The sequence below is a fragment of the Tenrec ecaudatus genome, chromosome 14 (assembly GCF_050624435.1).
Source record: "Tenrec ecaudatus isolate mTenEca1 chromosome 14, mTenEca1.hap1, whole genome shotgun sequence".
NCBI lineage: Eukaryota > Metazoa > Chordata > Mammalia > Afrosoricida > Tenrecidae > Tenrec > Tenrec ecaudatus.
In genome coordinates, this window is record NC_134543.1 from 106,665,070 (window position 1) to 106,670,895 (window position 5,826).

The following is a 5,826-nucleotide window of genomic DNA, read 5'->3' on the forward strand; positions in this document are numbered from 1 at the left end:
TCCCTCATTTTATCTTCACCTCTTTTGCATTGTCAAATTGCTATCCTCTCATGTCCCTTTTCATTCGTGGAAACAAAATCAAGTTGTACAAATTGAGTTCAGGTGAATCAGGTATATGGCGCAAGAGAGGCATGCTGTTTATTGCCCCAAACTGACACACTGAGATGGCGGCAAGAGCAGGTGCATTGTCGTGGTGGCAAAATCAGTCCCCAGTCTGCCACAAATCAGGCCTTTTTTTGTCACACACTGTTACACAATCTTTTCAGAACCTCTAAATAGGAAGCTTGATTAATAGTCTGACCTGGTGGAAAGAACTCCAAATGCACTGAGTTGACATTTTCATCTCTTTGGATGGATATCCAGAATGAGGTTTGTCATCAGTTGACATTTAATCTTTTCTGAAATGAGAAAACCATTTGTACACTTGAGTTTTTCCCATAGTGCTGCCCTTTTAAGCTATGTTCAACATCACAACAGTTTCTGTGGCATTTTTCCTAAGCAGGAAACTACATTTCATATCCATACCCTCTTCTCTTAAATCGGCTATCATAGAAAACGAGGTTTGAGAGAAACTGCTTTTATGAAAAATTCACTGTGACCAGAGAGAAACTTCCCAGGTAATGCCACTGGGTGCACTAACCCAGAGCTAGTTGCTCAATGCTCGCCTAGCGGGAAAAAGGCATACTATGAAAGCTTTACTTCACCCAGTGCCATTCCAGGATATTTTTGGTACTCCCTCATAACTATTCTTGGATTGGAATTAGAATTAAGTGGGAGCCCAGAATTCATCTGCTTGTCCATGGGCTATGAATGACTCAGATTTACTTTGGCAGTCATATATAAATATATTTTTAATCATTTTATTGGGGGCTCATACAACTTATCATAATCCATCCATCCATTCATCTATTGTGCCAAGCACATTTTACATCTGTTGCCATCATCAGTCTCAAAACATTTTCCCCTTGGTATCAGCTCCTTGTTTTTCTCCCCTTCCTCCCCACCCTTTCTCCCTCATGAACCATTGATAATTTATAATTTTTTTTCATGTCTTACACTGTCTGATGTCTCCCTTCACCCACGTTTCTATTGTCTATCTCCGAGGGAAGGGGTTATATGTAGATCCTTGTGATCAGTTCCCCCCCCCCTTTTACCTTACCCTGCTGGTATCACTACTCTCATTATTGGTCCTGAGGGGTTTATCTGTCTTGGATTCCCTGTGTTTCCAGCTTAAAAAAATAATTTTGTAATCGGTTCCCCCTTTCCAATTTACCCTCCTGGTATGGCTACCCTCATCACTGGACCTGAAAGGATCATCTGTCCTGGATTCCCTGTACCAGTGTACATCCCCTGGTCTAGCCCGATTTGTAAGGTAGAATTGGGATCATGATATGGAGGAAGGCGGGAAGTAGTGGGAAGTTTTATGTTTCATTGGAGTGACACTGTACCCTGACTGGCTCATCTTCTCCCCACGACCCTTCTGTAAGGGGATGCCTATTGTCTACAGTTGGGCTTTGGGTCCCCAATCTGCACTGCCCCTCATTCTCAATGATATGATTTTTTGTTTTTTGATGCCTGATACCTCATCCCTTCAACACCTCGTGATCACACAAGCTGGTGTGCTTCTTCCATGTGGGCTTTGTTGCTTCTGAACTGGATGGCTGCTTGTTTACCTTCAAGCCTTTAAGACCCCAGATGCTATATCTTTTGATAGCCGGGCAGTGTTTCCAACTCTTATCTGTATCTGTGTTCATCCTCTGGTCTAGCTGGATTAGTAAGGTGGAATTTGGATCCTGAAAGTGGGGGGAGGAAGCATTAAAGATCTAGAGGAAAGTTGTATGTTTCATCGGTGCTACACTGCACCTGGGCAGTTGTCTTATCATAAAAACAAAAGCAAAAACACAGATGAACAACAAAAAACAAAAACAAATATTCCCCCTCATGCCAACACACAAAACAAAACAAAGAGAAAAACATTGCTGATTATCTCCCTGGGCTGTAAGGTGATTGCATGGATAACATCAGTAATTTATCCAATGACATAGAATTTACGGTGCTGTTGATATGAGGCATTTCTGCGAGTATCCTCCAATTGCAAGCTGAAATTCTTGAATTTTTGTTTTATACAGATCGATTTCTTAATCGATTGAGCTCTGTTTGCATTGAGTTTGGGAAAATGTACTGTAACATATTTTACAAGGGCAGATCCTTGCTTATCAGAGTACTATCTGTCATGTTAATGCAAAGGGAGCATTGAGATACTAAGTACATGGTGACATGGTGTCCCCTTTCATTGGACACCTACTAAGCCAGGAGTCCCGACCCAGGTCCAACGACTGCGATTTCCCATTCTTTGCTTCCTTTTCCATCAGGGAATTTCAGTCCTAAGTCCGAGGGCTACAGGTAGTTTTGAGGTAGGGCCTAGTTCATTCGGTCGGGCTTCCACATCGAGTCTTTCTGGTGTGGCTCTTGGGGGGGATGCCATGTTCCTTGTAAAGTCAGTGTGTTTAGTCCACGGCAGGGTGAGGTTCACTGATAGTTGAGTAGAAACATATTTGAAGTGTCTTTCCAGGGAGAATAAAACTGTTTTTTCCTCCCACCTCAGATTCCCTACAATTATTGCTTAGCATCCCTTATCAAGGTGGGGTTGCCCCTCCCCACTGACCCACCATACCCACCTACAGAAACATCAGTGCCTCCTCTGAACTGTAGCTGCCTCCCCCCCGCCCCCGGTCTGAACTTGATGTTCCTGTAAGGTTCTCCTCTCATCCTGTGGAGGGCCTGTTGCTTTGTCACAGCCTTGTCTCAATGCTGCACAGCATCAAGAGGGTGGTCTTCTCCCTTCCCCTCTTCTTGAAGGAGTGACCTCAGATGACGTGAGGTGTCCTTTTTTGAGGTGGTTCTTATGAAGTGTGCATAAAGCACTTTAGGAGGTGGTGGTTGTGTATGTTTCACGGTGGTCATGCATGTGTCAGTAGGCAGACTTTCTATCCATCAGGTTCTGTTGGCCGTAATTAAAAAAATAATTTTATTGGAGGCTCTTGCAGCTCTTACTGCAATCCATCCATCCATCCATCCATCCATCCATCCATCCATCCATCCATCCATTGTGTCAAGCACATTTGTACATTTGTTGCCATTACCATCTTCAAAACATTTTCTCTATATTTGAGCCCATGGAATCAGCTTAGTGGCTGTAATTCTCATGGAAGCAGAGAAGCAAGTCTTTCTTTGAGGATCTGTTGGGTGGGTTCAAACCACCAACCTTTTGGTTAGGAGCTAAATGCTCATGGATTGTGCCACTGGGACTCACAGTTGCACCACAATTTAAAAAAGAATTAAGCACGGAATGACCATCAACAGTTGCTATAGAATTGATTACAGTTGCTGATGACTCCATGTATGCCAGCATTAAATTGTGTCTTTAACGTTTTCAGTGACTGAGTTAGCAGGAGTAGGAGTAGGTTCCTTTAGGTGTACTCAAACCACCCACCACCTGAGTTGGTAGCAGGGAATATGAGCCATTTTTACCCAGGGAATTCAGAATTGCCATGTGACTCGGCAGTTCCATTCCCAGCTCTACCCAAAAACTTGGTACCAGGGACTCAAACAGATATATGTATCCCAATGGTCATTGCAGGATATTTTACGGCGGTAAGGGAGGGTGAAGGCTGATCGTTACAAGGAGAAAGTGGGAGGGACCTAATGAGAAAAAAATGGCTAGTGATAAATTCTTATCCCCAGGAATGATGGTGGCATAATTAAGTCATCTAATTTTCCATTTTTTTTTGGGTCATGATGACTTTTAATGACTCAGCCAACACCCACAATCACACTGAGCTACTTCCAAGCAACTTGATCTTTGGGCTGGACTTTGTACGGAGTCCAACGACAAGGAGAAGCACACAAGCGTGTCACACGGGCAGCAGTCCTGCTTCTGTGGGGAGGGGCAAGAGTTAAGTCTCATAATCAAAATACTTTATTCTTCTTTAAATAAAAACAGGAGTTTGCTCTGGCCTCCCTGAAGGCTCTAATCCCAGCCCCCTCTTCTCTTCATGTGTGCTCACTCCCAGGGGGACCAGTTTTAAAAAGAGGCTGTCTCTCCAGGGCAGTCACAGCAGCCAGGCAGTGCTTCCGTGGTCTCTACGATGGGTTATGTACAACTAGGTTGGTGCAGGCAGGGAACACACATGCCCGGGGGCCACTTTGGTGGTGCTGGTTTGGGCGGTGCTCCTTCACTGGATTTTGGTGATGTCTTCATGGATCGAGGTGGCCACGTAATCTAGATTCTTGGTGGTCAGACCACACATGTTGATCCGGCCACTGGGCAGCAGGTAGATGTGTTTCTCGTTGATCATGTATTCAACTTGCTTGGGGTTTAAGCCCGTGAAACTGAACATCCTGATTTGCTCAGTGATGAGATTCCAGGTGCCAGGGGTCTTGAGGGCTTCCAATCGCGCTCTGAGTTCAGTTGTCATGGTCAGAATCCGCTCGGCCATTGTCGACACATTCCCTGTCCATTCCTTAAAGAGCCCGGCGTCCGAAAGGGTAGAGGCCACAATCCGAGCTCCCTGGGCGGCGGGCGGATTGGACCAAGTGATCCGCACGATCTTCTCCATCTGGGACAAGACCCGGACAATGCTCTCGGATTCTTTTCCCACCACCGTCAGGTTCCCCACTCGCTCATTGCAGAGCCCGAAGTTCTTGGAGAAGGACTGCGCGCAGAACAGCTCAAAGTCTTCGGACACAAAGTAGCGAACAGCCCAGGCCTCTCTCTCCAGGTCTCCAGAGACAAAGCCCTGGTAGGCTGAGTCAAAGCCAAGGGGAACAGAAAGCGGCGCTTCATGACAGTGGCAATCTGCTTCCGCTGCTCCGGAGTTGGGTCGGTCCCAGTTGGGTTGTGTGCGCAGGCATGGAGGACAAAGATGGAGAACTCAGGAGCATTCTCCATATCATTCAGGAGCCCCTGGAGATCCAGGCCTCTCTTCTCCGCATCCCAGTAGCGACAGGATCGAATGTCGTTAAATCCAGCGGCGGCGAACACAACATTATGATTCTCCCAGGTTGGCGAGGAGACGTAGACAGGCGTGTCCTTGTTGTTCACGCCATTGTACCATCGCGCTAAGAACTCGGCTCTGATTCGAAGGGCGCCTGTTCCCCCAAAAGACTGCACGGCTCCCACCCGATTTGCCTTGAGAGCTGGGCTGTCATCCCCCAGGGCCAGGCGGGGAAGCAAGGGTCCTGAAGTCGGCCAGGCCCAGGATGGGCAGGTACTCATGGTTCAGGCTGCTGTCGCTTGCAATCCTCTGCTGCACTTTCCTCCCCACCGGCAGGACCCAGGGCTGATAATCACCCGTGCGTGATACGCTCCCACTCCTAGGTTGACCTTGTGGGGGTGTGGATCCTCCCGGAAATCTGCGGTGAGCTTAAACACATGCACCGGCGGGGCCTGCGGCACCTCGGCAAAGACGCATGGAGGAGCCATCGTTAGAGGACCGGAGTATGTCCAGAGGTCACACGGAGCGCCAGGAGCTCGCCGCTGGTCTGGCCTAATTTTCAATTTTTAAATCAATTGCTCTGATGCAATTTAGTGCCTCTCCAATTACCCTCCAACTTGGGGGAGAAATCCTCGTGTCAGAGCTGGCTTGAGGAATGTCTGAAGAAAGGGGTTGCTAAGCATTGGGCGAGCATGGACAATTTCTCAGCTAATCGACGCCACAATCAGACTGAAAGTCTGGGGATACCCTGGAGATTGTGTGAAGGATAAATTGGAGGGGGAAGAGACTGAACACAGAGGACCGCTTCGGATGCAATCACACGGCTCCA

The 5,826-nt window shown here is 47.2% G+C and overlaps 1 pseudogene; it reads right to left on the reverse strand.

Annotated features, from left to right (window-relative positions):
- Positions 1-3,846: 3,846 nt before the first annotated feature.
- Positions 3,847-5,485, reverse strand: LOC142425672 (aspartate aminotransferase, cytoplasmic pseudogene; annotated as a pseudogene).
- Positions 5,486-5,826: the final 341 nt, after the last annotated feature.